The sequence below is a fragment of the Prionailurus bengalensis genome, chromosome C2, assembly GCF_016509475.1.
Source record: "Prionailurus bengalensis isolate Pbe53 chromosome C2, Fcat_Pben_1.1_paternal_pri, whole genome shotgun sequence".
Taxonomy (NCBI): domain Eukaryota; kingdom Metazoa; phylum Chordata; class Mammalia; order Carnivora; family Felidae; genus Prionailurus; species Prionailurus bengalensis.
Window position 1 is genome coordinate 151,498,907 of NC_057350.1, and position 24,305 is coordinate 151,523,211.

The window sequence follows — 24,305 nt, forward strand, 5'->3', positions numbered from 1 at the left end:
CCAACAAAATCCATAGCTTCAAAGACCATCCCTTTGTTGAGATTTCTCAGTCTTTATCTCCCTCCAGGTCTCTTTTCCTGAAAAGCAGCCCCGTGTATCCACTCACCTCCAAGACAGCACCACCTATGGATCTTCCAGGCCTTCAAACTCAACATGTTCAAATTTGAACTCATCACCTTTCTTCTACCCCAGCACCTGCCCCCCCCAAAATAAAAATGCTTTTCCTTCCATATTTCTCATCTCAGTAACTGTCACCATCATCCACCAAGATGTTTCAAGCAAACCTGGAATTCTGCCTTGGTCCGTCACTCTTCTCACTTGCCTATCTAAGTCATCGTCACCACCTATCAATTTCACCTCCCAAATGATCCATCCACTCCACTCCATTTCCACAGATGCTCCCATAGACCAGGCCATGATCTTCTTTTGTCTGCGTGATGGAAATGATTTCCTAACTAATGTCTTCGCTTCTACTGTTATTTCCTCCCAACCCATGCTCCACTTCTTAGCTAGAGGGATTCTACTAAAATGCAGACCTCCTCATACTACTCTTCTACTAAGGGCCTCATTGGCTTCCCATTGCTCCTTATGGTAAATTCCATACCGTGGCTTCAACATTCTCCATTACCTGACCCCACTCTAGTTCTCCAGTTCTGGTCTTGCCAGTCCTCACTGCACCCTCTATAATACAGCCACACTGAACTTTGGTTCACTCTTCTCATACCCTACCCCATCCTCCCAACTTCTGCTAATTGTCAGGTTAAGTAATTGGATTGCACATCCTAGCCTCTTGGAGGGTCTTTCCTGACTCCCTCAACAAGGCTAAGGCCCCCCACAGAGTATATCATAGCATCCTGTACTTCCCCATTATATCTGTCATACGTTATCGTAGATGCTGAAAACTCCTTGAACAAAGACACAGTGCTTGCCATCATCTGGTCCTCCTCCGTGTCCTCAGTGCAGCCATTGAAGCGGTGGGTAAACTATGTCCTTCCAGAAGTGGTAAGTGGCTGAACATCCCAAAGGCATTTCCTTGCTAGACCTACCATGAGAGATGTCACAAGTACTGAATTCTCTCAGAAACAGAAACACAGTCACTAGGAATCAAGCAAACAGAGAGGTTTTTCCCTGAATAAAATATGATTTTAATTTGCACAATACGCACATTTATAATAATAATAGCTGCATGAGACATGCAATAATAAGTTCCTAATGCTAACCTGGGGCAAAATATCTAATACAAATTAAATTGGCTCTGTTCCTAGGAATTTTAGTATATTGCATTGTGGATTTTTAGCCAAAACTGTGCAGAGCATAGCTGATTAATATTCTAATTAAAATCAGAATGGAACTATAGGAAATTGTTGGGTTTCCTCGGTAATGAATAAATAAATGCCTTCCTAATAAAAGTAGGCTCCCAATAGACATTAGTATTGACTCAGATGTCTTCTATGGAAACCACATAGCCCGCCTACCTAGAAGGTTGTGAGGCCTTGAAATGCTGCTGTCTCCAGAATCAACCCCAGGAATGCCCTCCTGACTCTAGAGGCATGTTCGGCCTTTGGAGGGACTCAAGATGTATGTGCAATCATTTTCTTCTCTTTCATACTTCAACAAGAAGAAACTGTCCCACTCAAAATCTTTAAGGGGCAGTTCATTATACAATGTGATTTTGCCTTTGGCCACAGATGGTTGAAACAGATGTGGCTACTTGTACCAAAACAGGTCAATCTGAAAGGCATGCGAACATATGGAGCCGAGCTGGAAATCCAAGTGGTCTTGGGGTCTAGGGAACTCCTTGAGGGCAGCCGTGACCGTTCACTGTGAGCCTCAGCGAGCGAGCAGAGCTCCAAGTCTGCATGGGCTGGCAGATGCAGCATTCGCTGCAGCAGAAATAGGAAATCATGAGGATCCAGACGGCAGAGTGAAAGAAGAGTACATGGAATGTCTCAGAGTGCTTAAAATAAATCTTCCTTTTCTTATGCTACTTTGAGCCACCTTCTCTCCTTGCTATCCAACAACTCCTAAGATAAAGGGGAGTAGTGGCACCAGCCACATGATTTCCGGCCCCGATTCTTAATTTCACTCCTGGTTAAGAGCTGTACCAGTGCCTTGGATGAGGACAGGGAGAAGGCCCTGAGGGAAGATGTGGGGGGTGTGAAGCTGGGCAGAGCAGGAGGACCGAGATGAAAGAACTGGGGGCCAACAGAACTCCGGTAACTAGAAATAGGTAAATCTAACAAGAAAAGGGTCAATGTGGGTGAATATAAAACACACACTTGGACCAGAAAGAAAATCAACCAGACAGCCCAAGATGAGTGGTGGACACGGAGAACAGAAGTCACAGCGACGTACGACGAAATGACTGAGGGGGGTTGTTGACAAACATGTCTGACATGTCCGCGCTCATGAATTCGAAGCTACTATCTGCATGTAAGATGCGCCAGGCACTCTGTCAGGTACTCTACATCACATGTCAACAATTTTACTATGGCCTTCCTAATATCTTTTTTTTTAATATTTATTTATTTTTGAGAGAGAGAGAGAGAGTGCATGTGCATGAGAGTGGGGGAGGGGCAGAGAGAAAGGGAGACAGAGAATCCCAATCCGCAATGCAGGGCTCAATCCCATGAACAAGGAGATCATGACCTGAGCCGAAATCAAGAGTCGGACATCTAACCAACGGAGCCACCCAGGTGCCCCAGCCTTCCTAATTTCTAATAAACATAGAAGGCCTCATTTTCAGCAGAGCAACTGAGAAAAAAGAAAGAACTTAGAAGAGTCCTAAACTCACCGGGTTCAGTGGTTGCCCCTTTAAACTTTGGTCTCTCTTTCACAGCTATGGTGGTCATCTGGCCCTGCTTTTCTGGCGCTTCCTCTCCATCATTTTAACATATGTATTAGTTTGGAGATCCCAAAATCAGGTCCTGTCACGAAGATTCTTTTTCATTTTTTTCTGATTTTTTTAATGGTTAGTTATTTTTGAGGGAGGGAGAGAGAGAGAGTAAGAGACAGAGTGCGAGTCGGGGAGGGGCAGAGAGAGGGAGACACAGAATGAGCCGGACACAGGGTTTGAACTCAAAAACCGCAAGATCATGACCTGAGCCGAAGTCAAATGCTTAACTGACTGAGTCACCCAGGCACCCCGTGACACAAAGATTCTAACACAAATGGTTGATTCCGGACGTGATCTGGGGAACACCAGCAGAGTGGGAAAATGAGGCAAGGAAGGGAAGGCAGCCAACTTGTTATCCAACAAGTTCCTGCTGGGACAGCTACAGCTTGGGTTTTTAGAGGGACCTCCAGGAGTTAGTGTAGGACACAAACATCAGAGTCGTCTTTCCTAAGGCATGAGAATCTGGGGTGTTTATCCACCACCTACTAACAATGACTGGTTGAGTTCTGCTTCTGGGACACCGATCTTCTTGCTTGCCTTGCCACAGGCTGTGTGCTCCCAGGGCCGTATAAAAATCTGTTGGGCAGAGATTTACAGATGTCACAGCAGCAGCCTTTGTCTTACAGAGGTAAATTCTGAGGGGACAGGATGGGACACTGATAACTATAAAACTCTAGTTTTCTTTGGGATTCATTATCCTTCTCCATGACTGTGCTTTTTAACTTGGTGTATGGAGCAAAAGATAGGCTGATTCTTTTATAGCAAGCAGAAGATGGCATAATCAGGAACCCATGAGAAAGGAAGAGTGTGTTATAGAAGATTCTTGCTGTCATGTTTCAGAAGAAACCTGTCTGGCAGAATCCTAAAGGGGACCTATTCAACAGTCCGCACAAGCGTCCCAGGGTCTGAGTATCTAAAAACCCCCATTCCAGTGCCATATCCTAAGCAGTCTGTTTATTTTCGAAGGTGGCCCAACGAGTCAACTGGGCCCTAAGACACTGATTAAATTGGCTGAAAGCTGAATGCTTCCTGTTGCTTCATAAAGTCCTTGACATTGCTCTCTTTTGCACTTGAAATTGGATATATATTAATTTTTTTTTAATAAAAAGGGAGAGGAGGAGGTCGTTTTTACCTGAGCTGGTGGAAAAGAAAAATTTGACTAGCGCGAAATACATGTAAATATTACATGAAAATCTTCCTAGTGTGTAGATATCTTATTAAGATTTTTATTGTAATTCCAATATTGTTAACATATAGTGTTACATTAGTTTTAGGTGTACAATATAGTGACTCAACAATTCTGTACATCACTCAATGCTCATCGTAAGTGGTCTTTAATCCCCATCACATGTTTCACCCATTCTCTTCCCTCACCTCCTCTCGAGTAACCACCAGTTTGTTTTCTATAGTTAAGAGTTTCTCTTTTTTTTCTTTGTTTGTTTTGTTTCTCAAATTCCACATATGAGTGAACTCACACAGTATTTGTCTTTCTCTGACTGGCTTATTTCACTTAGCATTATACCCTCTATCTTCTTCCATGTTGTTACAAATGGCAAAATTTCATTCGTTTTTATGGTTGAATAATATTCCTGTGTGTGTGTGTGTGTGTGTGTGTGTGTGTGTGTGTGTGTGTGTGTTTGATTCTTAGTATTCTTGTATTCTTTGGGTAAATGCACAGTAGTGCAATTGCTGGATCATAGGGGTGGTTCTATTTTTAATTTTTTGAGGAACCCCCATACTGTTTCCCACAGTGGCTGCACCAGTTTGCATTCCCACCAACAGTGCCGGAGGCTTCCTTTTCCTCCACGTCCTCGCCAACACTTGTTGTTTCTTCTCTTTTTGATTTTAGCCATTCTGATGGGTATGAGGTGATACCTCTTTGTAGTCTTGATTTGCATGTCCCCCTAGTGTGTAGACTTTTAAATCAGTCGGGGGCATTAAAGATGAGGTAGCAATCTGGTTTTTTTGGAATAATTGTCTTCATGCCAAAAGAAATGCTCCACCAAAGCTTTTTTTTTAATACGAAAGGAAAAATTCTTAGAAAAAGTCTCTTTCCCTGAAAATATCGCCTTTCCTCTTTTCCTTCATTCCTATTTCTGACATCAGCTCATCTAGCAGCTTCCTTTCACCATGAGTCAGCTCATAAGCATAGGCCTCTTTCACGACAACTATCCAGAGTGAGAAGCAATGTGACAGCTTTCAATCTCTTCCTACCTAAATCTGAAACACCAATTCTTGCTTTACACACTTTTTCATGGATGCTATTCCAGCACTCCATAAATGACTAACTCATTTTGTAGTTATCTACATATCTTTTCCGAGTCTACATCATTGTACTACACTTAATAGCCCCCAAGGAAGACTCTTAACTATCTTATCCATCTAGAACAGTGGCACATGCCACCGGCATGGCTGCCATGTTTCACAGCTCCAGAGGGCACCATTTATGTAGAATACTGCAGAAAGCCTGGAATTGTGAACTTATTGGTGCATCAACCCAAGATTAGAGCATCAACCCAAGATTACTGCTCAACGGTGACCATGGCAATGAAGTCACTTCTCCATAGCAATTATGACAAATCCACTTATGACAAAGAAAGAATATGGTTTTTCAGGTGAGATAAAACCTAAATAGAAGATGGAAATTCAGAGTTCAACTAGTAAAGCCCTCTCATTTGACCCCACACTGTCCAACATCCAAATGGCTAACCCAGCTTGGAAATGTTGAGCTGGTTTCAGAATATTCTACACTATGTCCTCTGCCACATCACCCTTCATCCCTCACACCCCTACCTTCTCCTCCACTTCTCTCCCCTACCACACACCTTACCATTACTCACAGAGAAATCTGTATCAAAGGTATCAGACTCCAATGGCTGACAGGCTAGGCAGAGGATATAAATTCATAAAATGGACCAAATGGGGATTGTGGTGACCAGGAAGGGTTCTCCCCACCTGAGAGAGGAGCCACTACTCAGCCAATAGCACTATACAAGTGATGTTCTTCAGGAGAAACCCAAAGTCTAGATTATAGGAAATTTCCTGGATTTTAAATGTAGTAAATTAACTTCGATTATTTGTAAGCACCATATACCAAGCAAGTCACATCTGGCCCAGAGTTTTCAGTATCTGCCTCTGATGATGGAGCCCATGAAGGAATCAACATCTCTTCACCACTCACAGCTAGGTGATCTGTTATGCATCAGTGTCTCTGAGCCTTGGTTTCCGCATCCATAAAAATGAGAGATTGACTCCTTCACAGGATTTTGTAAGAACTAAGCTTATATAAGAGGTAAAGAACATAGCACATGTGGCTGGCACAGTCAATGCTCAATGAAAGATGGCTGTTCACTTCCCTTTGCAGCAGAGACCTCTCTGCATGTGGGTATCGGTAGAATTCACCACAGCTTTCCACCTGTTCCTTTCTCTGCTATTAAGGAAAAATGCCCACTACTGAAGGCATTGGGGAGTGGGGTGGTCTTCAATTAGTCATCTTCACCCCAAAACAGAGTTTTTACAAATCAACAAATTTGGTTTTACGTGCTTTCTAACCTAAGGACAGTAAGAACAAACCAGTAATAAAAATAAAAGAATATAAGCTAACACATTGCATTTAAAGAGAAAACATAATCGTTATAAAGGTAGGGTGTTCACTTCAGGGCATATTTGCTGAAGGTCACACCATATCATGTGTGCTCGGATCCAATTTGCCAGGTCCTGCTGGGTGGCCAAGGGCAGAAGTCAGTTGGCAGCTAAGAACACAGTAATGTCTTCTCTCAAAAGGTGAGTGGGTCACTGCCTTTAAAAGAACTGAGCTGGGTTGCATTTAACTGTTGACAACGTAATAGCAGGAAGTGGGGCTAAGGCTTAGGGTCAGGGCAGAGGCCACTGGAACTGGGTAAGTCCCTGGAGCACCAGGCTGGTCCACTCCCTTTCTATCTCCCTCCTCACAGTGATGAAGGATATCTGAGGGCAGTAAGATGTTTGAGCTCAGACTCAATGCCTGAATTACTAGTTGGACTTCCTGTGTTTCACTCCTATTCCTATTTGGTGATGATTTTCTTTTTTTTAAGTTTTTTTTTAATTTATTTTGAGAGAAAGAAGCGGGAGAAGCAGAGAGAGAGGGAGAGAGCGAGAATTCCAAGCAGGCTCCGCAGAGCCCAACGTGGGGCTCGAACTCAAGAATTGTGAGATCATGACCTGAGCTGAAATCAAGATCCAGACGCTCAACTGACTGAGCCACCCAGACAGCCTTTTGGTGATGATTTTCATACCTGGATCACAATAGGTAGAAAATATGCAAAAATATTTTGCAAATATGCAAAAAAATATGCAAAAATGCAAAATATGCATTTCCTCAAGGCAGCACAGATTCTGGAGCAAAGTTGCTACAGAGCCAGACAACCATGACATCTCAATTCCTGCCAGGCCAAAAGATCCTCTAATTTAAAATCAATTAAGAAACACAGAGAGTTGGTGATCGTATATACCCAACAGCCCCTTGCACCAGGCCTTCACACAATAAATACTGGTTATTGAATAAAATCAACTCGTGGCAGAGTAAATAATAACCCATGAAGTACACTCAACAGAATGAAGGCTGATACTCTCCAAATGCATGGGTTTACTCCTTCATTTTATTTCTTATTAACAGTATTTCTCCACTGGCATATTCATTCATTCATTCATTCATTCATTCATTCATTCAATAAATATTTATTGAGCACCTCCTGTGCTTCAAGCACACTTAAAAGTTAAATTCTGAGGACAAAAAGATGATCTTCAATTAGAACCTAAGGTTATGTCTACTCTATGAAAAACCACATGGCCCTTAGAACCATAATTGCACCAGATCACCCGTTGTGGATACCAATCTGCAAGGCCCGTGTGTCTAAGTCAACATATGTGTTAAGAACTGTTTTGCCCCTAAGCTTCCTCTGTGCTGCACTAACAGCATGTATTTCACTTGGTTTGGCCAAATTGAAAAGCAGCTTAAAAGAGGAAGGGGATATTTGCTTATGAATTTATCATTCTTTTGGATTAAAAGTTTATTTCATGTTTGAGCTGATGACTCTCAAACCAAAAGCCTTCAGTTGAAATATACCAAGACTGTCCTAGATCAGTCTGTTATCAAAGAGCTGATCAGAGGGGTAGATGTGACAAGAACTAGGAACTTTCTGGTGGCCTATAAACATCATTTAACTACAATTTGCATGAAGAGAATTGTAAGAGGTGGTAATTGAAAGAGCAAATCAGGCTTGCTGCTCATCGAGATCCTTTAACACATATTGATTACTGTGTGCCATCTACTGTGCTCAATGTTTTAGCTAATCTTCTAGAATCCTCACAATAATTCTGTTTTTATCTTTTCCATTTTAGAGCAGAGGAAACTCAGGTCTTTTCGAGGACTTAAACACCTGCCCGAGGTTACAAAGTTAAGAAAAGAGGGAGCCAGGAATCCAACACAAATAATGAGTCCAGAGCCCCAGCTCTGAACCACACAATTTCTGCAGCTCTGTCATATACATCACTTGTGTGTCACCACCAACCTGTGGCAGCCAGACAGCCTCTATTCTCCATTTGACAGATGGCAGACTATACCTCAAAACCCACAGCTCTGATGGGTTACAAGAGAACAGAGCACAGATACACCACCTATGGCTGGCAGAGACTCGAGGAATTTGGAAGGACCATAGCTCCTACATTGGCATGTTCTAAGATACTACACCGAGACTGGGGTCTGGTCACCCTCTCTCAGCTCAAATGAATGCTTTGGCTGATGCCAGGAGACTTGAGAAATGAAAGCCCAGTGCCAGCCTGAATGTGCCCTATACCCTCCCAGAAACCAGATTCAAAAGAGAGGAACAAATATCCATGCACATTGTAAATACATTTACCTCTTGACTCGATGATCTCCCTTCTAGAAATGTGTTCTCTGATATTCCTGCACTCGTGAAAAGATTATTCTTTGCCATACCATCTGTAACAAGAGTGGAAACAACTCAAGCATCCATCAGGAGGGAACTGGTTAAATTAATTATGGTAAAGCCTTTTAATGGAATACTACATAGTTGTGAAAAAGAGTGAAGTTTTCCATGTACTGATACAGAAAGGGGTCTAAGATTTATTGTTAAATTCAGAAAAGCATTTTAGTATGCTATTTTTTGTGTAAGAAATGATGTACATATGCAATCATACATTTATATATTTATATATTCAATAAATTTGTTTAGATACATTTAAATGACCTCTAAAAGAACACACAAGAAGCTAATAAAGATGGCACTCCCTTTGCATGTTACGGGAGGACAGTAAATAGTGTGGATGGGGCAGAGATGAGAGTGAGTTCTATGTATCTTTTCATAACATTTGCTTCTTAAATTGTGCAAAAAGGATGACCAGGGGCATCTAAGTGACTCAGTTGGTTAAGCATCCAGCTCTTGATTTCAGCTCAGGTCATGATCTCACAGCTCATGAGATCGAGCTCCGCATAGGGCTCATGCTAACAGGGTGGAGATTGCTTGGGATTCTCTCTCTCTCTCTCTCTCTCTCTCTCTCTCTCTCTCCTGCCCGTCCCCCACTCGCACTCTTTCTCTCTCAAAATAAATAAATAAACTTTAAAAAGTTTTGACCATAAAAAAAGTACGACCATCTTGAGCCCAACTAAAGATCATTTGCACCTCTATGGAGACTAGGCTGCTGAGTCTGGGCATGAACAAGTGTGTGTTGTAATATGTATACACAGACTTGGGAACGTCTTCTCTACCCTGCCACTCCATGGGCTCATACTTGGAGTACTCTGTATCATTCAGTGTAGACCAAGCTGCTGTGAGAAATAGATCCAAACATATAATGGTCTGACACGGTAAAAGTTGACTCCTTGCTCACGTACCTGGGAAGGGGTTCTAGTCGGCAGGCGACTCCCCTCCACCACCATCTAGTGTCACCCGTCTCATTCTCTAGGGCCTCGATATCACATATATCCAGCTGGCAGAAGAGGAACAGGTGCAGGAGGACACATATGCTCATATGCTCCTTTTATTAAAAGCCTTGGCCCAAAACTGACACATCGCACTTCCTCTCACATTCCATTGGTGAGAACAACTCACGTGACTACAGCCAAATACAAGGCAGGCTAGGAACGCAGTCGCTAGCTGGGCAACCTCTTTCCATCTCACCATTTGCCATGGAATGGGAGAGTAGACAGTTACCCATCTCTTACACCACCTCTATCCCCATTACTGAAGGAATTCTGGAAGGATTACTAGGGATCATTCATCTAGCAAACCCTTCCAAGGAACCCGTGTGTCAGTCCCTGCTGATATAAAGAATACTGTGATGTGGTTTGTGGTTTGTGGAAATGAAGAAGCTTAGCTCCCACTGGAATGATGAAAAGGGGGCCACAGGAACCAGTTGAAGACCTCAGTTACCCTGAGCCCCCGCATGGCCCAGCACAGGGATCAGAATCACTATCTTTTCCCAATACCCATCACTGATTCTCTCATCAACGTTTCCTTGTTCCCTTGTACACTTTCTCTGTTCAGTTATCATCTATGGCAAGAGGACCTTTCAATGACCAATAGTGCGTTCTCTTCTTGACCCACCTGACTCCAATTCTAGCATTCATTTCCACGGGCATGGCTTCTTTATTTATTCCCGGGAGATCACCCTCCTAACCGTGTCTGCCCAGGGCCTTCACACGTGCTTATACTTGTGTGCCCATATGTGCACACACGTGCATGCCTGTGTGCACACACGTGCACACACTGAGGCTGTGATGTAGCCCCAAAGGAAGCACAAGAAGAAAAGTGCGAGCCCCAAACCTTCCCCCAGCCTTGTAGGAAGGAAGAGAGAGACACATGGACAAGTATCCAAGGGGCAAACAATTAGGGATCGATTTTGAGCTGAAATACCTCTGCCAAGGGCCTAGCAACACAGACGTGATCTCGTCCACAGGATACAGCAGGTGAAAGCAACAGATGCGGATTCCGAAAGCTGCTGCGTTAAACTAGAGCATACAAAGGCAAAATTCATCCGGACCATGTAACTCCAGGAATTACTTTTTTACCACCAAGGGCCTGTTTTAATTATTTATATACATCACGTGGGCTTGTGCTTGCAAAGATTTTTCCTCCTAGAGAAATTACACTTATTAGATAGCAAGGTCTCATTTCCCCTGTGTCTTATTAAGCAAAGACACGTGCCACTACCATGCAGGGTTTCTGATCATTCATTTGTTCACTCGACAAACATTTACCGAACCTCTACCATGTGCCAAGCGCTGGGGACACAGTGGAGAATGCAGCAGACAAGGTCCCTGCCCTCCTGTTCTCTCTGCAGATCATCAAAAGATTATAAATACATAAGTATAAATTAGAAAGGAGAATAAAGGAAGCCATGAGAGAGCATGAGGTGAGATTTGCATAAGAAGGAGCTTCAAAGAAACGGCATCTCTGCCTTAAGGACCATCCCAGTGGGGGCCAGCTTCTCAAGAGGTGTGACCACCCAAACTTCAGGAATTCCCCCTAAAAGAGATGAAAACACTCAACTTAAAAAGGAAGCTGATAAAGTCTACCTGTCTTCTCTGTGCCAGAGACAGGGCTGGGCCATTTCTCAGCACTGTTTCTTCTCCCGCCCTGCCCGGGGCTCCCCTTCCCAGGTGGGTGACCTGTTCTTCAACTTTCACGGATTAAGAACCAAGGTTCCAAAAGTTTCAGTAGACCGATTGCACCTTCCGCTTAGTAAAAGGCAGACCAGAGAGTCAAACCTGGATCCAAAGCCCAAACGAGCCAGTACCAGAAGGTAGCGATGCTTAGGGGGCACACTGTTTCAGCACTGGAAGGAAAGTCACCGAGAGGCAGCACCTGCACCTGCTGTGAAGGATGGATGGGTGCACCCAGGTGACACTCAGGTGCTTATTCCCCCACAGACAGCGAGTCAGAGACCACAACCACACAGGCCCCTTCATCCCTTGGACCACCACATCTGCTGCCCGGGGCCTTGCAAACAGGTGGCCCATGGGAGCAGCCCAGCCAATGAGAGAGTTGTCCTTCTGTACAGATTTCTATAAATGAAATCTGGGCTTTCACAGATTCTGACCTCTCATGCTGAGTCCTTTGCAGGTCCCATCATCATTCCTGGCAGGACTCCCAACCTCCCATAAAAAGGAATGTGTGACCTATTTTAAAATTCCTCCAGGGAAAGAGTCAGCATGTTGCCTTGGCAACTGATGGAACCCTTCTAGGAGTCCTGCTTGGTTCTTCCTTTAGTCTAATGTACTTCCGCCCCGGTGCAATTCAAAGCCTGTGCTGGCCTCCCAGGGGTGCAAGAGAAGACAGAAGTGATTCCCTGTGACCATACCCTCCCACTGTCCCCTGCCCCGTGAGAGTTTCGGGGACAGAGAAAGGGAAGCAGAAGAGGAAGCAATATGGAAAGAGAGGACAGGAGGACAATAGAAGACCCTCTACCCAGACGTGGAGGCTTGGCTTGAAAGGCCTGGGCAGTCTCTAGTCTCAAAAACGTGAACGAGTTCTGTCACAGGGTTGCTGACATATCCCTCTGCCTTCTCCTCCACTGACCACTCTAACTTCCTGACCCAGCACTTTAAGAAGCCTGCCTCTCTACCAGCCTCACGGCCCTCCATGAGCCCCCACACCTCTGACCGACCAGATCCCCCATCAGGGTTTGCCCTTGGACCTTTAGCTTTGCCCATACATGCATCCTGTCACCCCTGCTCTAAACCAAAGTTCCTGGGGTGAAGAGCCCGTGCTGATGTTTCATTTCAGCCACCACATCGGTGCGCTGCAATACTCATTTCTACTGACTCCAGAGAGAGTCACAGACTTCTGTCCCTCTCACCGTGCTGTGGAGCACATGCCAACTTTCCCACCAACCCCTCTCCCTGTGGATGAGAAACACCTGCACCCGCAGGCACCTAGACCTTGATGGGACCACCACAGAGCAAAGTCCTTCTGCCCTGGCCCTGGCCGGAAGGTGGGAGGCAGAGTTTTAAAAAAAGGAGTTTGGGATTAACCTGCCTTCCAGGACTATTTTGGCTACAGAAAGTCCAAGTCAAATTAGCCTAAACAAAACCAAAGGAGAAAAGAACCTATGGGCTCATTTCACTGAAAACCAGACTGGATCTGGTAGCTCCAACAATTTGATCTCCCTCCCTTGCCTTTATTCGGTTTTGACTTCATTCTCAGCAGGTTTTTGCCCACATGGTGACAAAGATGGCCACCAGCAGAACCAGGCACCTGCCCTTCCAGAATTACAATTCCAGCAGGAAAAAATGTCATCTTTCCCAGAGTTCCAACCAAGTCCCAAAGCTGAGCCTCCTGGGTCGTGTGTCCAGCCCTAAATCGTTCCCCCTGGCAGGGCCTGAGTCGTGTGTCTGCTCCCTGGCGCTGGGGGAGTCGCCCCCACAAACCCTGTGACCTTGAATAGGGGAGAGGCGATACCCCAGTGCAAAATCAAAGTGCTGTTAGCAGAAGACATGGAGGCTGGACTGACCGCACAACAGATGTTCCCCACCATCTGCGGCCTTGTCTCTTCCCTTCTCTTATTCAGAATAGTAAGACGTGGAGTTAGAAGTGTCTCCCCCTTGAGAAACATCTTTAGCTCTGAAGGATTGGGCAGGGCCTGAGAAGAACCAAGTTGGGGGGAAGAAAAGTGAGTCGCCTAAAATTGGCTCTGACCCTAAGTTTACAGAGACAGGAGTGAATGGGGGTCGTATTTATTCGTTTTCTCATTGAAATCCCCAGCTCTGTTCCACCTTCAGGCCTTTCTCATTGGCTGTTCATTGCCAGTGGGACTTTGCAGACCTCAGAACAGTTTCCTTAATTATATGTCTGTGTTTAAAAAAAATAAATAGTGGCGCTTATCACTCTGCCTGCACATGGGGACCTGGATGAGCCCACTGACGCAAAGCAGTTTCTAAGCAACTTGTGGAGTTGGTGCCTAATGCAACAGCCACGAGATTTGGAGGAAAAAAAAAATAAAGCCCGTGGACTCTCAATGTGGAGCCAATTGTGATTGGTTCATAGAGGCTGCACGGGGTCCTTCGGGAGGTTAATTCCATCTCAGGCTGACAGAAAGGGGCTTGTTTCTGGAGAGTCGGGATCTCTCTGGTGTGGGATGCTTGATAAGTGGGCTTCTGGAAGATTCCAACAAGCGCTCTGTCCCAGGGAGACCTGATGCTGATGATGTGTGATAACAGATCACTGACGTTCAGAACTGAGACAGGCTCTGAGCCATGTGAGCAAGTCCAGGGAAGAAGGTTGGAGGGGGAGAGGGCAGGGCCAAGCTTCCTTGTGTCCCCCACCCCAGCCCTCGGCCCTCAGCCCTCAGCCCTCAGCCCAGTGTGGCACTACTGGTCGGAGGGCGGGGCGGGGGCGGGGGGAGTGACGTTCTGACTGAGGAGGAGAGACTCAAAGCCACAGGACCGACCTTACGGCTCACAGAGAGAGTGAACCACGGCCAGCAAACTGGCGTCATGAATAAATGATACCAGCATTTGTATCTGGCTGCAATGCTCACACCTGTATGACCCTCGGAGAAGCATTTAAGCTCTCTTTGCCAAAGGTTTCTGGTTTTTAAAGTGGAAATTCTAACAGGATCGTAATAAAGATTAAGTGATTTGTGGAACACACAGCATTTTTCTCTGCCATAAATGGTCATACCGGGCCTCCGTGGCCACTGCACTAAGATTCTGGAGAGTCTATTGGTCATTTCCATAATGGACTATATCCGTTAACATTTTTTTTTTAAAGATTTTGTTTTCATAGGCCGTTTTAGGTTCACAGTAAAACTGAGAGGGAGGTACAGGGTCCCCACACACAGCCTGCCCCCACACAACCTACGCTGACGCATCATAACCACCCAAAGTCCTCGTCTTACTTTAGGGTTCACTCTTGGTGGTGTACATTCTGTGGGTTTTATGTGGTAACTTTTGCCATGTGATGAATCCCCCAAAACTTAGTGACTTGAAACAACAACGTATTTAGCTCCTGAGTCTGTGGGTTGACAATTTGAGCCGGGCTCAGATGGCTGGTTCTTCGGACCTCAACTCACTCATGCCTCCGCAGTCAGCTGCCAGGACATCTGGGAACCGACTGATCTAGGACGGCCTCAGCCAAGATGACCTATCTCTACTCAACATGGCCTCCATCCTCTATCTTGCTAGTCTGAATATGTCACGGGATGGCTGGTTATGCTCTGGGCAGGCATACAATGTCCCTTCTACCACATTCTCTAGGTCAGATTAAGCTACACGACCCTCTCGGACTCAGAGAGTAAGGAAACAGACTACATCTTCCTGAGAGGAGCTGCAAGGTCACATTGTAAAGGGACATAACTACAGGGAAGGGAATAATCGTGGCCATGTTTGCCATCCACCATAGCTCTGTTCAGAGACCTTTTTTTAAAAAAAAGTTTTTAATGTTTATTTATTTTTGAGAGAGACAGAGACAGAGCTTGAGTGGGGGAGGGGCAGAGAGAGAGGGAGACACAGAATCCAAATTAGGCTCCAGGCTCTGAGCTGTCAGCACAGAGCCCCATGCGGGGCTTGAAGCCACGAACCGCGAGATCATGACCCTGAGCCCAAGTCGGACGCCCAACCGACTGAGCCACCCAGGCGCCCCTGTTCAGAAACCTTTGAGGGAAAAAACATTGGTTTGCATCCATCTCTAGACCGTCTTGGGAATAGTTCTTAGTCAAGTTGCTGACCAAGGACACCCTTCCACTAGAAAAGGCCGTGGAACTGCCCCCACAATCCCTGATATCCAAATCCAGTATCTATCTATATACAGCTAAATCATAGGTGTGAATATAAACCAAGGGGAACTTAGGGATGACAAAATAAGGTATAATTTATAGATAAATTTGCTAACAATAAAAATCATGACTCTCAGAAGAGAATTGGCCTTAGAAGTAATTTGATCTACCAGTTTTTCAACTTGTGTGACATGGAACCATGGAGGTTTCAAGAAGGTAAGTCATGGGCTCACTGAAGAGAAAGTCAGATACCAAACAGCAATGCAGAGAAGAACTCTGGGCCCCTCACCCCTACTTCAACCAAGGTGTCCACAACTTTTTATAACAAATCATTAGACACTTTATTGCAAAGATTCTTCAACTCCCAGTACAAATGTTCTAGGATTTCCCTGTGGTTACTCGGCTTCATTTGATTTTTACTACCCAACATCTTTCAGGGAACTAATATATGTTGAGGGCCTACAACGCATAAATCATTGTGTTGGGTGCTTCAATATTGAGTCTGATTCTCTCTTCCATGTGGGTCTTAGGGTCTTTCAAATGTCTTCTTCAAGTCTGCCTTTATTCCGGGCAGCCACTAGTCAATTCGCCTCTTGTGTTCCAGCAAATTCTCAGTTTCTATCACTGCCCCCAGTTCAAGAGTTCTTTCCAGTTGTAGGAAACATCAACTTGGTTTTTAAATCCAAACACCACCAGCTCTATTCTGCTTCCATCAGCTCCAGCCCACCCAGGTGTCCAAGAGCAATCCCAGTATAAGTGGCAGGAAATCGTCAGTAAATCCCCCATACTCCCACTTTCCACCTACAGCCAAGACCCTTCATTGCTAACACCTGCCCCAAGCCAAACTGGTATTAACAACACATATCTAGCCAGGAATCAGGGCCATTTCTCCTCAAGCCTGGTCCTCTTTGACTCACATGGCATCATCTCATTTCTGAAAATACATTGCTAGATGATAAATAATAAAAATATTAGTAAGAAATGACTGAAATCTTTATTCTGAAACAAAAATCCCACAATGCAACATGAGGACAGTTGCTGTGAGAGAAATTTGCACCATCTGATCATAACTAAAATTTTATTCTTGGCCTTGCCATCAATTTAGCAAGAAGCATTAAGTGAGTCACTTTATCTCACTGGGACTTTTATTCCTCGTTTCCCTGGTCTGCTCACCATGTCTTATGGAAGAGGGCCATCAGCTGCCTCCAACTTCTCTAGATTTCCAGCTCCCAGGCCAAAGAGCCAGAAGTGCTGGTGAACCAGGATGCTAAGGGTTAATAGGAATGTCCCCATCTCAAGAGAGTGCTGGGACTAACTGACTAATTCTAAGATGACTGACTGACATTCCTTATCTGTTGAGACTCCATGAAGGTCAGAAATTAGTACTCAGCCCTGATTAGCACGTGATGGGGTAACACGTCTAGCTGGTCAATCCAGTGGGAGTTTCCTATGTGCATTAATATCTACCTCCTAAATGATGTGACCGCTAGGGAAAACAGTATGGAAGTTCCTCCAAAAATGGAATTAGAACTACTATATGATCAACAATCTCACTTCTGTGTATTTATCCAAGAGAATTGAAACCCAGATCTTGAGAAGATATTTGCACTCCTATGTTCACTGCAGCATTATTTACAATAGCCAAGAGGTGGAAACAACCTAAATGTCCATCAGTGGATGAATAGACGAGAAAAATGTGGTGTATGCATACATTGGAATATTACTCATCCATAAACAAGAAGGAAATCTTGTCACATGCCACAACATGGATGAACCTCAAAGACGTTATGCGAAGTGAATTAATCCAGTTACAAAAGGACATGTACTGCATGTTTCCAATTATATGATGTATCTAAAGTAGTCGAAGTCGTAGAAACAGAGAGTAGAATGGTGGTTGCCAGGGCCAAGGAGACGCAAATCAGAGGGCTGTTCAATGGACACGGAGTTCCGGTTATGCAAGACAAAAAAGTTTTAGAGCCCTTCTGTACAACATTGTACCAAGAGTTAACAATAGTGGTCTGTATACTTCAAATTTTGTGAAGAGCGTATACTTCATGTTATATGTTTTCTACTGCAATAAAAAAGGATAATAACAATAACTATTTCCTACCTTCCCATGTTTGGGTGTTAGAGATATTTCGTGTGAAAATGGTTTGGAAGCAGGCCAAGTACTATGCAAATGTAATGGATTATTACTTTGATTATTATAGTACCTCACCCATTTTTTTTTCCTGTTTCAGAATGCAAGATTATCCTATAATTAAATCTAAATCAGAAGAAGAGGCTACACTTTACACTAAATCCTCCAGTAGTTTTCTGGTGCCACAGACCACACAGGGCAGCGGCACAAGTGAGCCCACACAGGCAAGACCCCTTAACCACAGACAGAGAGGAACTAATGGGCAAAGCTGAGAAAACACTGTTTTGTAGAGCTGTCTCCAGCTTGTATATGATACCCAAAGGCAGAGCTGTGCTCTTCAGCGAGAAAATCAAAGATATTTTTCACACCCTGGCCAGAGATGTTTCAAAGGAGGAGTCAGAGACAGGAGCGTTAAAAAAATGCCATTGCATATCCACCTTAAAAGAAAATAAAATTCATCTCCAGAAACTAGTACAATTCCCAGTACATGGCATTCACTAGCCAATGTATACAGAAAATATTGGTTGCATGGAGGATGGGTGGATGGATGGATGGAAGGAAGGAAGAAAGGGAGTAAAAATGAATGAATGAACATAAAAATGCTCCCATGTTGGGCTTCTATCTTTAGGATTCTGTCTGGTCACCAAAATGATCAGAAGCTGCTATTTCAACAAGTACCAAGGCAGGCTTTCATCATGAACAGCTTTTCATGACCCAATGTTAGCCACAAGGCCACTGTTAGCTTGAAGGAGAACTCTCCACAATATTACGAAAATGATCCCCTCTTGGAGGGTGATTAAGAAAAGCACCTGCTCTGGGCTGGCACCACCAGAACCCACACATTTCATTGCCTGTTCATTGCCTCTGTGAGGTACTTCTGTGCAGTGCACAAGATGAACATCAGGACTAAGTGGCTCTGATTAGTTGTATGAGGAAGCAAAAGCTAACAACTTGGGAGGAGACAGACTGTGGCTCAGTGGTTTGCAGACTCTTTTCTCCAGTCCCCTTTTAGGCTAGAATTGGGGTTTGCTAGCCAGTGGCCCTAGGTGAGCACACATAGAGGTGTTCTGGCAAAGAGACAGAGAAAAGAAATCCCATGTAATCTTTACCCAGATCAAGATAAACAATACTTCCATTACCCACAGAGACTTCTCTCCTGCCCCTTTCCAATCAACATCCCCAACTCTAGCTTCTTTGGCAATCACTCCTAAGATCTCTATCACATAGATCAGTTTTGTCTGTTCTTTCATAAAAATGGAATCATATAGTATGTTCTCTTTTGTGTCTGGCTTCTTTAACTCACGATAACGTGTTTCAAATTAGTCCATTATTGTGAGTAGCAGTAACTCATTCCTTTCGTGCTGAGAAGTACATTCAAATGGCCAAATCACACACAAAAAGATGTTCAAAGTCATTAGCCATCAAGGAAATACAAAGACAAACAATGAGATCCCTCTACACCTTCAAAGGACCAGCTGAAAATAAAGACTGACCATACCAAGCGTTGGTGAGGATATGTAGAATCTGGAACTCTTGGATACCGCTTGTAGGAGAGTGCACTGGTAAAAATCACTATGGAGAACTGGTTGGCTTTCTAATAAACTTAAACATACACCTCTTCTCTTCTATGACCCAGAAATTCTACCTCTAGGTATTTACTCAAGAGAAATGAAAACAGAGAGGGAGGCAAACCATAAGAGACCCTTAAATACGGAGAAAACTGAAGGCTGCTGGAGGGGAGGTGGGTGAGGAATGAGCTAAATGGGTGATGGGCACGAAGGAGGGCACTTGTTGGGTGTTACATGGAAGGGGTGAATCCCTGGGTTCTACTCGTGAAACCAAAATACTACACTGTATGTTAACTAATTTGAATTTAAATAAATAAATTGTTTAAAAAGAGAGAAATGAAAACATAAAACCACAAAACGACCTTTACAAGAATGTTCACAACGGCTTTGTTTATAAAAGCCCCAAGTGGAAACAGCCGAGAGGTCCATCACTAAGAGAATGGATAAATAAACCGTGATATGTCCACACAACGGACATGTGACTCTTAACTCTCTGGGGCTTCAGTTTAGGGGAAGAATGATTTTAGGCCACACACAGAATCATTAGAGGAATAACGTGGAAAGTGGCTTACAAATACAGGATTTATTTTTGGCTTTATTGCGACATAAGTAAGAAAAAGACAAAGAAAAGGTAAGTGAAAAAAAAAAGCCACAAACCAACATGCTCTTGGCCGCCAATTCCCAAACCTACTTATCCCTCTGGATCCACCTGCCATTTTCTATCTGCAAGCAAGAAATAGTCCTGAAATGAAACCATTTTTGCCAAAACAAAAGCAACGTGACCAGAAGGGTTGGTCTTAGAGCCTCAACCTTTAAGAAACTGCCAAATTTCCGGCACATGGTTAATCTACTCGCTTAGAAATCTCAAAGCATCCGCTGCTGCATCCTTCCCATAATATTTATTTTGTTTTATTATTTAAAAAAAAATTTTTTTTTAACGTTTATTTATTTTTGGGACAGAGAGAGACAGAGCATGAACGGGGGAGGGGCAGAGAGAGAGGGAGACACAGAATCGGAAGCAGGCTCCAGGCTCTGAGCCGTCAGCCCAGAGCCCGACGCAGGGCTCGAACTCACGAACCGTGAGATCGTGACCTGAGCTGAAGTCGGACGCTCAACCGACTGAGCCACCCAGGTGCCCCTGATTTTGTTTTATTATTAACTGCCTCATCTTTTATCCTGTTTTAATCTGCAAACCACCTTAAAACTCTGGAAACAGGCGGGAAAATAATCAGGTGCACACACACGTGCACTCACACACACACGTGCATGTGCGATGCCTTCCCCACCTGCGTGCACATGGAGGCCTTCACGTTTTCTACATCTGTGTACAATCAGCAGAGTATAAACCAATGAGTCACTTGAGAGCAAACATGGCAGAACATATACATCTCAGCAAGGTCCCCAAAGTGGAGAGTTTCTATCCTTCTTCCCACGATGCTGTTCTCGCTCAAAACATTTTTGGATCTTTGGAAACGATGTTCTATAAAGAATTGTGGAAATAGCAGAGCCTATTAACCTGGGAGGAGAAAAGCCCGCCCTTCAATATTTGAAGAGCCATTGTGCAAAAGAAGAAATACATGCTTTGTAGCCATTTTCCACTTGAGGAAACGGAAGTTACGTCACTTGCCTGCGGTCACGCAGCCAATGAGCGGTGCTGGCTTGATTTGAGCGCAGGCAGTCTGCCCCTGAGCTGGCCTCATAGAACAGAATGAGACAGACTAATGATGAAGAATGATATTGTATGTCAGGTGTTCTGGTGGAAGACTACCGGGGGACAGTGGGTGCTTCAAGGGGAGTGCTCAGTCAGCCCCAGGGACTGGGGGGATGGTGGTAGGTGCCGGGAAGGACCTCACGGAAGAGCTGCTATTCACAAGGAAAGGGCTGATAAAACCTGATTCATCTCTTTGCAGACTGGTGGGTTCTTACATTCTCACCTTTTCCCAAGGATGTTTCAGAGAAAGCCAGGTAGGACTTGTAACATCCCTCACCTTGTCCCTATCCTTATGCTTGTCTGGTCCTCAAAGGGCACTTAAACTCTCTCCTGCAGATCGGGATCTTGTGACAGCTTTGGAAAATGGGGTCACTACAAGGATATAAGTGACCTGCCAATGCCTTCTCCTGTCTGCCTCCCAGACTCTGGAAATCCGCCATCAGATCTTTCTTCAGCAGTCAGGTGGTGGTCCAAGGAGTGTGTGTGTGTGTGTGTGTGTGTGTGTGTGTGTGTGTGTGTTGAAAGGGAGGCAGGGAGGCGGGCTGCCTCTCCCTCAGCCCCAGAGCATCCAGCCTCTGCACACACAAAGCCGAAGCTGCCTGGCCCTTTGATCGGGACCCCATGCTGTGCCTTGTTCAGGGAATTTTTAAATTCTCTTTCATTTTATTGAGCGGCTTTGCTCCCCACCTCCCATGCCTGAGTCAGTTCTCAGGATTATTGGGTCCTTCTCTTCATTGATTTGTTTTTCTGACCTTTGTAGTAGATACCAAAATATATGGATGGAACAAGAAAGGAAGGAGGAAAGGGAAGGGGAGGGAGCCCAGGTAGCCTCTGAAAGGGAGGGCCGATGGTGAGGATCTTGGGTCTGGCCACATGTCACAGAAAAGAGAGAAGTCAGGTGGCAGACACCTAGTGCTCCGGAAGAGGAAGTCCCTGGCTTGCGGGGGTTGACCACTGAAGACCAGGCTGAGGCCACTAGGCTGAGTCCCCACACACACTGGAGACTGATGCTGGACCTCTGCATCTCTATGCATTTGCTTTCTGTTGGAAAAACTCCTGTGTCAGCCCCGTCTTTCATTCTTTCAGAGAATACTCACTTGACTCAAGGCCCTGCCCTAAGAACGCATGCATACCCTTCTTTCCCCGTGTCAGGGAGCCCGTTTTGTATTAAACCCCACGTCCTTAGAACAGCCACACTGGTTGGTGCATGTTCCATCACGGACACTGAGAAGGAGGAAATGAATGCCTGCGGAGTACCCACCGCCTGTCACTATGAGGTGTTTCATTTGCATTACGGGTTACTAGGCGACACTTTGCCTGCCATTCCGGAACCGAAGCTAGACTCACAGCAGAGCCACCAACTGGAAGGCGGTGCTGGATCTAAGAAGTACGCTTCCTCCCGGTGGGTGTGAACGCTGTTCCCATCTCAAAGCCAAGTGAGAAGGCTTCGAGAGTCAGTGGTAAAGATCTGGGATTCCTGCAAGATGGGGAGTTTGGCCCCAGGGAGGCACAGGGCAGAAGGGGAGAGCCTAGAATAGCCCGTACCTCAGTATTTGGTGAGGCTGATGACATGAGTCCCCTAAAGGTCAAGAACGTGGCTGGACTTGACTTGTTTTTCCTATACTCGGCTCAGGTGGGCTGCCCGCTAGGCACAGGGAGGCAGGAGCAGGAGGCTGTATGGTAGACCTTACAGTGAAAGTCGAGTAGGGGGTGGGAAAGGGCGGCCTCCATCAGGGACTTACCACGGGGCCCTTCAAAGACCCTGACGCACACCCTGCAAGAAAGCCTAGCCTTTGGACTCATGTCACAAAGAGTATCGACGACAGGTCAGTGTTGGCCCAAGAAACACCAGCATCCACCAAAGGGAGCACCAGAGGTGGGCACAATTATGTAAAGAGAGGCTTGTCCTTTTCCTCTTCCTTTGACCAGAGAGGCCATTCTGGAAGAGCTAGACTCTGAAGGATAGATGCTCCAAGCTACCTAGAAGGAGGGAGGTCATGGAGATGAGATTTAAATGGAGTGTGAGAGTTACGAGGCCCTGCAAACACCCCTATCCGCATACCCTCATCTTTACCTTTGGGTTCACACAGGCCTGACCTCCGGCTGCCAGAATCTGCATCTCTTTGCCTACAGCCTTTCTCTGGCCACTGAAGCCCTCTCTGCTCACAAACAAGGGCTGGGGAATTGACACCCCTGGAAGCAGCCCTCACCCACTGACAGGTGGGTTTCCATGTATAAATACCCCAGCTCCTTCATTTGGATAGAATAACTCTGAGTCACTTGTCCTACACTGTATTAGTTATCAATCGCTGTCTAACAGCTTATCCCCCAAACCTAGCAGCTTAAACAACAACAGATATGTATTACCTCACAATTTCTGCTGGTCAGGAATTCAGAGGAAGCTTGAATCGGTGCTTCTGGCTCCAAGTTGCTCATGATTTTGCAGTCAAGATGTCAGCCAGGGTTGCAATCAGTTGAAGGCCTGACCGGGGCTGAATGGTCTGTTTCCAAGCTGGCTCCTTGACATTGATGGCTGCTGGCAGGCCTCAGACTGCCACCACTTACACTTCTTCGTGATCTGTGGCTGGAATCCAAGAGAATGAGGGACCAAAGTGAGAACAGCAAAGTCTTTTATGACCCAACCTCAAAAGTCGGATACTGTGTTAATTGTCTATGGCTGTCTGACAAATTACCCCGAGACTTAGCAGTTTTCAGAAATGTATTAACTCACCGTGCCTATTGGTCAGGAATCTGGCACACCTTAGCTGGGTGCCCCTTGGTGCCTCTGACTCAGGATTCCTCACCAGCCTCTTCCCCACGCGGGCCTCTCCATAGCATAGCTCACAACATGGGGGCTGTTTTCTTTTTTCTCAGAGCTAGTGAAGAAAAGAGCAAGAGAACATAAGCCAGGCAGAAGCCAGAATCTTTTTCTGACCTAATCTCAGAAATGACATCCATCACTTTTGTCATATTCTATGGTTAGAACTGAGTCACTTCTTATGTGGTTATAAATGGCCTACACTCAAGGGGGTGGATTGTGCGAGGTCACGAATACCAGCAGGTAGAGAGAACTGGGGCCCTCTCAGAGGCTGCTCTCCATGGTAGAGCATCACTCCTGCCATATTCTACTGGACACACGGGCCACACGCATAGTTCAGTGTGGGAGGGAATTACACAGAGGCACAAATACCAGGAGGTGAGGATCACTCGAGCCGA

General features: G+C 45.2%; 1 long non-coding RNA gene across 1 annotated transcript; it reads right to left on the reverse strand.

Moving 5' to 3' along the window:
• Positions 1-211: 211 nt before the first annotated feature.
• LOC122492119 lies at positions 212-23,993 on the reverse strand. Its single transcript, XR_006299547.1, has 3 exons — positions 23,821-23,993; positions 23,457-23,673; positions 212-1,883 (listed from the first exon to the last, which is right to left on the reverse strand). It is a non-coding gene; the product is annotated as an uncharacterized LOC122492119 (long non-coding RNA).
• Between the last annotated feature and the right edge of the window lie 312 nt (positions 23,994-24,305).